This window comes from Gigantopelta aegis, chromosome 5 (genome assembly GCF_016097555.1).
Source record: "Gigantopelta aegis isolate Gae_Host chromosome 5, Gae_host_genome, whole genome shotgun sequence".
NCBI classification, from domain to species: domain Eukaryota; kingdom Metazoa; phylum Mollusca; class Gastropoda; order Neomphalida; family Peltospiridae; genus Gigantopelta; species Gigantopelta aegis.
In genome coordinates this window covers 1,246,766-1,257,091 of record NC_054703.1, presented here as the reverse complement: position 1 = coordinate 1,257,091, position 10,326 = coordinate 1,246,766, and positions in this window count along the sequence as shown.

Here is a 10,326-nt window from a genome sequence, read left to right as displayed (position 1 = left end):
TCATTTTATCCATTGCCGATAAAGATATTGTTTGGGGGAGGAGTGGGGGTGGGGGGGGGATATCCAGCCATGTTGGCATCCCACAATCTGCATCCAAGTCTGCTTTGGATTTGCTTCATGCCAGGGTCGATGTACCTTATACTGATTTTAAACATAGCATTACCCAGTTTATCTTTTCAAATTGACAAGATGATTGGAACGGTGCGCTTGCGAACAAACTTCATTATGTCAAGCCAGTCCTGGGGAGTGGCAGTCCTCCTATAGGCAGTGCAGGAAGGCCTGTGTCGTGCTCGCATCTGTCATGCCTACTTGACCCATTCATTTCTCTTGAAGAAGAATCATCCACCTCAGTGTGTGCACTGGCAGTGTATTCTGATAGTGCGCCACATTCTGGTGGAGTGTAAGCATCTGACCGGCCTCGGTGGCGTCGTGGCAGGTCATCGGTATACAGGCTGGTAGGTACTGGGTTCGGATCCCAGTCGAGGCATGGAATTTTTAATCCAGATACCGACTCCAAACCCTGAGTGAGTGCTCCGCAAGGCTCAATGGGTAGGTGTAAACCACTTGTACCGACCAGTGATCAATAACTGGTTCAACAAAGGCCATGGTTTGTGCTATCCTGCCTGTGGGAAGCGCAAATAAAAGATCCCTTGCTGCCTGTCGTAAAAGAGTAGCCTATGTGGCGACAGCGGGTTTCCTGTAAAAAAAAAATCTGTGTGGTCCTTAACCATATGTCTGACGCCATATAACCGTAAATAAAATGTGTTGAGTGTGTCGTTAAATAAAACACTTCTTTCTTTCTTTGTAAGCATCTGAGAGAAACTAGAAAAGATAACATTTGGTAGAAGAAATGTGATGGAATTATTTCGATTCCATCCTGAACTTTTGTTGAAATTTCTTCGTGATACTGAATTTTATTTAAAATTTTAATTTTACCTATCTGTGATATTTGTATTTTTGCACAGCTCTTTACACTGTGTTTTAATTTAACTTTTGATTTTTTTTTTTTTTATGTATGATGATTATAAATGCATTTGTGAATTTGCCTTAGTTTGACACTCAATAGCCGATGTACTTTTCGTGTTGGGGTGTCGTTAAAGGGACATTCCTGAGTTTGCTGCAGTTTTTAAGATGTTATCGACTAGCGGAGACTTTTTAACGACTGTAATTACATATGAAATATATTTTTCTGCATAAAAATATTAGTGGTTGTATATTAAACGTGTTTCTGATCGTTCTAATATTTGTACTAGGTTCAATTTCATCTTATTTCCTAAAATATTGTTTTTTCGTACGTACGAAATTATTTGAAGACAAAATCCAGTTTGGGCTTCTTACAAATATTAAGACGACCAGAAACACGTTGAATATACAGACACTGATACTCTAAACAAGAAAATATATTTAATATGCCAGTTTAATCGTAGAAATATTTAATTAGTCGGAAATATCTTACAATGCAGCAAACTCAGGAATGTCCCTTTAAACATTGCAGCAAACTCGGGAATGTCCCTTTAAACATTGCAGCAAACTCAGGAATGTCCCTTTAAACATTCATTCTGAAGATTCCTCTGAAAACTACGTGTCAACATTACCAAACGTTTGGCATCCAGTTGGTGCGGGGGCGGGGTGTAGGCCAGTCGTAAAGCGCTCGCTTGATGCGCAGTCGGTCTGGGATCGATCCCCGTCGGTTAACCCATTGGGTTATTTCTCGTTCCAGCCAGTGCACTACGACTGGTATATCAAAGGCCGTGGTATGTGCTATTCTGTCTATGGGATAGTGCATATAAAAGATCCCTTGCTGCTAATCGAAGAGAGTAGCCCATGAAGTGGCGACAGCGGGTTTCCTCTCTCAATATATATGTGGTCTTTAACCATATGTCTGAAACCATATGACCGTAAATAAAATGTGTTGGGTGTGTCGTTTATAAAACATTTCCTTCCTTTCTTCCAGTTGGTGATGATTAAAAAATAAAAGTGCTCTGGTGGTGTAGTTAAATAAAACCAAAACAAGTGACTTTATAACAGATGCGTTTGTATGTGGACACCCAAAAACCAATTATTAATTAATCAATGTGCTCTGGTGTTGTCGTTAAACAAACCAAAACAAGTGGCTACGGTATATAACAGATGTGTTTGCATGTTGACATCTAATTGCCTGTGGTTAATTAATCAATATGTTCTAGGAAACCAAATTTAACGTTAAGTAAAAATTACTGTCTTCTTTAGATCTAAAACCGGCCTCGGTGGCGTCGTGGTTAGGTCATCGGTCTACAGGCTGGTAGGTACTGGGTTCGGATCCCAGTCGAGGCATGGTTTTTTTAAATTCAGATACCGTAAGGCTCAATGGGTAGGTGTAAACCACTTGCACCGACCAAGAACATGTTTATTGCATAAAGCATAACACTTATAGCAAACATACAATGAAAAATACAAATTAAATGTAGAGTCAGTGACTCAGTAAGTAAGAAGGCTAGTTGAAGAAAATACATGAAAGTATAAAGCTGTGAAGAACAGATAAGAAACCAATTATAACAATAACTGGCGTCTCTGCATAGCAAGATGTACATATTTTGCTCAATTAATAACCATTTTAGGGGTATCACAAGACATTAGCCTATACAACTTTTGGATATTTGGTCATCTATTGTAAATCTTATTTAAATACTGTTGTATTAAATCCCTATACATTGGGCAAACTAACACAAAGTGATATTCATCTTCTATAACTTTCATATTACATAATGTACACAATCTCTGATCATAAGGTATATTATGATATCGACCCGTTTCGCATAATATACTATGAGAGGATAATCGTAGTCTTGTTAGTGAGCGTTTTAAGTGTGGTGATGAGATATAAGATAAATATTTTTCACACTCAAAACTTTCTTTGAACTTATTATAATGTTTTAATTTAGAAATAAAATGACGTTGATCGTTCCATTCTTGTAAGTATTGATCCATTATCCGTTGTTTAATATAAGGTAAGTAAGGCAACACCAGTGATCCATAACTGGTTCAACAAAGGTCATGGTGTGTGCTATCCTGCCTGTGGGAAGCGTAAATAAAATATCCCTTGCTGCCTGTCGTAAAAAGAGTAACCTATGTACTGACAGCGGGTTTCCTCTTAAAAACAGTGTCAGAATGACCATATGTTTGACGTCCAATAGCCGATGATAAGATAAAAAAAAATCAATGTGCTCTAGTGGCGTCGTTAAATAAAACAAACTATACTCTCTTTTTTTTCTTTACATCTAAAGTCGTTGGTTAAATTAATGTCTTGGCTATCTTCCAGCTAACAATAACATCATGTATCTCTTCTTTTTTTCTGCATGTCAAAATGGCAAGAATCAGACGGTAAAAGTCTCCAACACAAATTGTATTGATGACATTTCTGAAACGAGATATAGCTTTCACAATCCCGGTTACAATACACGTTGATATGAAATATTAAGACCTCGGAGCGCCTTCAATGGGGTGGGAACACCATAAAGAATTATTTCGACGGGCGGAATATGTTTGGTCACAGTTGACTTGGTCCGATCCGAGAAAAAAACCTCCACACAATTATAATGTATATTTGCAGTGGACACACCCAGCAAAAGGATGAATTCTGGATAGAGTTTGAAGAGAAGTTTGCATTGAAAACACGAACCACATCTATTTAACATAAATTAAAAGTGATATCGAAAAAATCTTCCTTTACAACAAAGAAAAAATGTGAAAAGTTCTGTTATTGTTAATGTGTTTACATGTTCCCAGGTACGTTGTACGCATTGGTGGATGTTCATAGCGCTGGATTACTTTGTATACTCTTTCATGGACTACTGGGTTGGTTTAATAGTCTAAAACCGTCTTGCGTTCAACCTCGGTAAACTCACCCCGCTGTTTTCTATTTATTTATTTTCAAGTTAGGTCGTCTGCGTCTGGGTACGGAATAGACACTTGTTAATGGTTACATAAAAGAGCACGTGACATGTAAAATTGATGAGATGTGAAAAAAAAAGTGAAAAAAAGATAGCATATATTTGTGACCTGACAAAAGAAGCCGGAGCTTGAAAAGGAATATTCCCTGACGTCAGATTTGTACTATTAAACGAATCGCTGAAGAGTGAAGTAAATCCACTTTAAAATACGACTAATAATCTATCCAGTGAATATTTCATAGGACAAAATAACATAACCGTGTTGTGTGTATATGTTTCTCTGTGGATAAAACAACAAGACGGGTGCTTAAGAACTCCTGTCAGTTATATACCAAAGGAATTACCTAACTTTGTTAAAAGGAGTGGAGTACATTTTTATATATATATATATAAAAAAAATCCATAATCAGTTTAAACAGGAAGACAAAAACAACAAGAGCCACTGTATTTTCGCGGGGATTTTTGGCGTTTTAATTTGTGATCAGTGTCGATAACATTTTAAAAAGTTATCTTGCTGCGTAAAGAGGAACGGCTAGCTCTGTTTACTAAACGTAGTGACGAGCAGACGTGAAGTGACATTGTGCGTGTTGTAGCAGACGACAGGAAAGTAGATTACAGAATAGCAGACGGCAAACTACATATCGCCACCATGAGTAAGAGTGAGTATCGATTCTGTATATGTGTTGTTTAAAATCAATATTAATATGGAAAATCTATTTCTCTTTGTGGGGGCGATGAAAAGAGAGTGACTTCGTTATAAGGGTATTTTGCCCGTAAAATAAACTGAGCAATATTTCTATAAAATACTCTCTGTTTCTTGATTAAAGGGACATTCCTGAGTTTGCTACATTGTAAGATGTTTCCGACTAATAAAATATTTCTACGATTAAGCTCACATATTAAATATATTTTCTTGTTTAGAATATCAATGTCTGTATATTCAATGTGTTTCTGGTCGTCTTAATATTTGTAAGAAGCCCAAACTGGATTTTCTCTTCAAATAATTTCGTACGTACGAAAAAATATAGTTTAGGAAATAAAATGAAATTTAACCTAGTAAATACATTAGAACGATCAGAAACACGTTTACTAAACAGCCATTAATATATTATTATTACAAATATAGTTGATATGTAATTACAATCGTTAAAAAGTCCCTGTTTGTCCATAACATCGTAAAAATTGCAGCAAACTCGGGAATGTCCCTTTAAATGATTATTCTATACTATGTACATCCGTGTTAGCATTCAGACGTTCCTTTAACGAAAAATAAAATAAACTCCTCTCTGTAGACAATGCATTTGATCATAAAACATGCGAGACGGGGGAGTAGGGGGAGGGGCAACTGCCCCCTTGTGCTAGAGCAAAACCTCAAATTTGAGCAAAAAATTACAGAGTTATTCGGGTAACATGTGTTAACCTGAGATCTTTTTTACCATGTATTTTCATCATTCTACCCTCAAAATTAGTTGTAATCCAAAACAAATGCATTTGTGATTCGTTTATAACCCTATATAGCTGTTTGGCAGTAATGCTGTTATCCACATTCGGGCATTTTCTTTTAATTCGGGTAAAAACCAGCCTGCCCCTTCCCCTCCCCACCTTACAAAATGAGAGCCCGTACGCTCATCCACCTGATTGTGATTCATGACTGCATACCAGTGTTCGAAATAAGCACTTGTCCGTTTGTCCTGACAAGTGAAAATCTGCTCGGACAAGCAAAATGTACCTCAACGGTTGTCCAATGGATAAGTAAAAATTTTCCATTCAGTGTCATTTTTAAAATACTGTCCTTTTACTTGAATAAAATAAATCATTTATTTGGACAAGTGAAAATATTGTTGGACAAGTAGATTTTTTTTTTTTGTACTTGTCCCGCGGACAAATGAAAATGTTTGCTTATTTTTATCGCTGCATACCATTATGACTCTTATCATAACTTCTTTTGTATTCAGTCATTTACTGAGATACGGTGTTGAATATGGATATGGAAGATTCCAGGTGCGTGCGTAGAAAATAAATTGTACAGCGGGGTAGACCTAGGTTGTTGCCAGTGAAGTTTTTACCTCCAAGAGTGGAATGATCAGCGCCACCTATTGTCAAAACTAAAACATTACAGTTTAAACATTTTATGTATGAACATTACTGATCATGAATTTCATCATCAACATTACAGATTGCACGAGTAGACTGAGGTTAAAGAGGCATTCCTGACTTTGCTGCATTGTAAGATGTTTCCGACTAATAAAATATTTCTACGATTAAACTTACATATTAAATATATTTTCTTGTTAAGAATATCAGTGTCTGTATATGCAATGTGTTTCTGGCCGTCTTAATATTTATAAGAAGCCCAAACTGGATTTTGTCTTCAAATAATTTCGTACGTACGAAAAAACAATATTTTAGGAAATAAAATGAAATTTAACCTAATACAAATAGTAGAACAATCAGAAACACGTTTAATATACAGCCACTAATATTTTATGCAGAAAAATATATTTTATATATAATTACAATCGTTAAAAAGTCTCTGTTTGTCGATAACATCTTTAAAATTGCTACAAACTCAGGAATGTCCCTTTAATTTCACCATCAACATTCCACCCCATCATTGCCAGTTCTAGTCTACCGCGTTTTCACTGATTTTGCATTTGTATCGATCTTTATTGACAATGAGCTTTACAGCTCATCTGTATACAAAATGCAATACAAAATAGAGGTGAAACGGGCTCCAATGAAAAAGTAAACACACAATACAAAGTAAAGTTTGTTTTATTTAACGACGCCACTAGAGCACATTGATTGTTTATTTTATCATCGGCTATTGGACGTCAAACATATGGTCATTCTGACACTGTTTTTAGAGGAAACCCGCTGTCGCCACATAGGCTACTCTTTTACGACAGGCAGCAAGGGATCTCTTATTTGCGCTTCCCACAAGCAGGATAGCACAAACCATGGCCTTTGTTGAACCAGTTATGGATCACTGGTCGATGCAAGTGGTTTTACACCTACCCATTGAGCCTTGCGGAGCACTCACTCAGGGTTTGGAGTCGGTATCTGGATTAAAAATCCCATGCCTCGACTGGGATCCGAACCCAGTACCTACCAGCCTGTAGACCGATGGCCTGCCATGACGTCACCGAGGTCAGTACACACAATACAAGAAACATATTAAAGGCGCAGATCCTAGTTTTAACATGTATAAAATGGACACTAAGTTTAGTTAATCTACAAACCTGTAACACATTTGGATAAAGTTACAACAGGGTGAAAGAAGAGTCTGTGATGTTAAAACCGGAAAATATCCTTAAAAATAGACTAGAACTCGAATCAATAAACCACTACTTCTCAGACACACGTGCGTTTTTAAAAATATGAAAAAAATGCATTTGTTTGGTATTAAAAAACCCAGGATGACCAGAAATACTTCTGTTCTACGGAAATGGATAATCTAAAGAATAAAATATAAGTAATGTTTGATTTGAGTGATCATAAACGGCTTTAACAGTGCAAATGTTGTAGTTTTTAAAAACTAGGGACTGTCCCTTTAATTGCGGTTTTCAGTGCAAAATGTCATGTCATTGGATGTAGCTCTCTTACTTTTATAATACAATGTAGTAAACAAAATTTGTATCTCAGTATATTAAAGGGGCATTCCTGAGTTTTCTGCAATTTTTAAGATGTTATTGACTAACGGAGACTTTTTGACGATTGTAATTACATATCAAATATATTTTTCTGCATAATATATTAGTGGCTGTATATTAAACGTGTTTCTGACCGTTCTAATATTTGTACTAGCTTAAATTTCATTGTATTTCCTAAAATGTATTTTTTCGTACGTACGAAATTATTTGAAGACAAAATCCGGTTTGGGCTTCTTACAAATATTAAAACGACGATAAACACATTGAATATACAGACACTGATATTCTAAACAAGAAAATATATTTAATATGTAAGTTCAATCGTTGAAATATTTTATTAGTCGGAAACATCTTACAATGCAGCAAACTCAGGAATGTCCCTTTAATAGTGCGAGTCGAATAGTAAACACAATTTACGTATTATATTATTGGTACTTAAACACGATAAACTACATATATTCTGGATCATTTTTAATTCTTTTTTCTAAGCATATTAAAGCTACAATATCGCATCTATTGATTACAAAGGGGCAGGACGTAGCCCAGTGGTAAAGCGCTCGCTCCCTGTCGGTGGGCCCATTGGGCTATTTCTCGTTCAAGCCAGTGCACCACGACTGGTATATCAAAGGCCGTGGTATGTGCTATCCTGTGCTATCCTGTCTGTGAGATGGTGCATATAAAAGATCACTTGCTGCTAATCGAAAAGAGTAGCCCATGAAGTGGCGACAGCGGGTTTCCTCTTTCAATATCTGTGTGGTCCGTAACCATATGTCTGACGCCATATAACCGTAAATAAAATGTGTTGAGTGCATCGTTAAATAAAACATAGACATGTACTTTGACAAATTTTAACCAACTGTTCTCTTACTATGATCTTCCTAATATATATATATATATATTAATTTCCTAGATTTTCGGGTACGAAATTGTACCCTTCGTACCCTTTGGTAGAAACCCTAGTCATCGCTTACAGATGAACATATATTCGATATATTTGTAAATAAGCACGCACGTGAATTGAAATGAAATGTTTGGCATGTTTTCACCGAATTTAAAAACATCTTGACAAATCTTTACTAATGGAATTAAATTACCAAAAAAAAAAGAGAGAAATAATTGCTGATTTCTTTGATTTGAGAGAAGGGAGAAATCATTGCTGTCATATGTGATCTGTAAGAAAGGAATAAATCGCTGTGGCCATCTGTTATCTGACACAAGAGAGAAATCATTGCTGCCATCTGTGATATGACAGCAGGGAGAAATCATTTCTGCCATCTGTGATCTTAAATAAAGGGACAAATCGTTACCACCGTCTGTGTTATTAACTAGTATTCTAAAGTGTCTGGGCGAGGCCTTTACTGGTGGAATTCGATATAAGGACCATGTGCATGTTATTGATTGACTTTAAAGGTCTTTATGAACACTTTGCTATCAGATAACAAACTTTACCTTGGTAGAATGAATGTGAGCGTCGATATTCAAAGTAGCATCTCTGCACAATACAGCGTCGAAGGGAAGAGTAACCAGTTTTTATTTTTAAATTATCTTTAACGATACACAGATCAAAGACATCTAGAAACAAAACCATTAATGCATTTAAAATCATATCTCTGCACAATGATGTTCAAAGGATGTTTTCACAAGGTCGTGACAGCTGCCACGAATCACAGTCAGTGCTTCGTCTATGGGGTCTTTCCAAAGTTACATGAGTTATCCGTCCTTGCCGGAAGACTCTCCTATATGCGAGAATAGCATAATAAACCAGTCACAAAACATCCGGCAAGTACCCCACAAAATCAGCTGAATATTACCACCCATGACGAGGCATAGTACTTATTATTGTAAGAGGACTGCCATTCCGAGATGGGGTTTGACATACCCTATACCTGCACCAGACGGAGTTCAATTGGCATTTCTATAGTTGAGCGCTCGCCTAATTCGCGATCGATCTAGGATCAATTCCCGTCGGTGGGCTCATTGGGCTATTTCTCGTTCCAGCCCGTACTCCACAATTGCTGTAACAAAGGCCGTGGTATGTGCTATCTTGTTTGTGGGATGGTGCATATAAAAGATCCATTGCTGCTAATCGAAAAGAGTAACCCATGAAGTGGTGACAGCGGGTTTCCTCTCTCAATATCTGCGTGGTCCTTAACCATATGTCTGACGTCATATAACCGTCGTTAAATAAAACATTCCTTTCCTTCCTTCTATAGTTGAGATGGCATGTTCACTCCAATCACTTTTAAAACAGTGATGACGTCAGGTGGTCGCGAAAGGTGAGCATATCCTTTCGCACTAGTGGAATCCGGTATGAGCACACCCGCGTCCAGGGTTTTTTTTCTAAAAAAAACGTTAGTATGTTTTGTTTAACGACACCACTAGAGCCCGTTGATTTATTATTGATATACCAGTCGTTGTGCACTGGCTGGAACGAAAAATAGCCCAATGGGCCCACCGACAGGGTTCGATCCCAAACAGACCGCGCATCAGCTAGCGCTTTACCACTGGGCTACGTCCCGCCCCATTTTTTTTTTAAAAATCTAAACTATGATTCATGAACAATATGTACAATATTTGTTTAACAAGAAAGATTTTTTTTAAAAAGTAACAAAATAGTTTATAGCATCAGCCGTCACTTAGTGAGTGATGCACCATATAGGTCAGGTCATAGGTTTTAACGTGCACATTCAGAACAAGCTGTTATAGGAAACGCCTGTCATGAGCACAGGTATCCACTTACGTCC